We start from the raw sequence: 532 nt of genomic DNA on the forward strand, positions 1-532 counted from the left end.
TTGCTGAGGATGGCTTTTCTAAGCTATCATTTTCATGTGTCACTAGTCTTCCTACTTAAGATAATCTTTACTTACTTGGTCAACTTGTGGCTTTTCATTGCTGTGAGAAATTCTCTGACAATCTCAGGACTCTGGTGCCTGCATGGTGTTTTTGATATGTATTTTAATGTCTAAAACAAAAAAAAAAGGAAAGGCAAGCATAAGGCAAAGAATCCTGAATGAGGAAAAGGGAAGGCAATGGCTTTAATTTAGTATTCTAAAATTTTGTTTTTAAAAACACTCTATAAAACAAATGTTTTCAGGAGAACCAATCTTCACAGGAATTCCTGAAAGAGAAAATCAGTAGCTAGAACAGGAAGAATAATGAAATTTTAGAAAAAAATTTTTCATCTTAAAAAAAACTCTTTAGTCTGATCATTTTGTTATTAAATTTCAAGCAATTATTTTAAAAAGAGGGAACTAAAAGAATAAAATAGCCGTGAGTCTATATGGATATACACGACTAAATAAATAAATAGCTTAAGGAGAGAAG

Source organism: Propithecus coquereli, unplaced genomic scaffold, assembly GCF_000956105.1.
Source record: "Propithecus coquereli isolate 6110/MARCELLA unplaced genomic scaffold, Pcoq_1.0 Scaffold150, whole genome shotgun sequence".
NCBI lineage: Eukaryota > Metazoa > Chordata > Mammalia > Primates > Indriidae > Propithecus > Propithecus coquereli.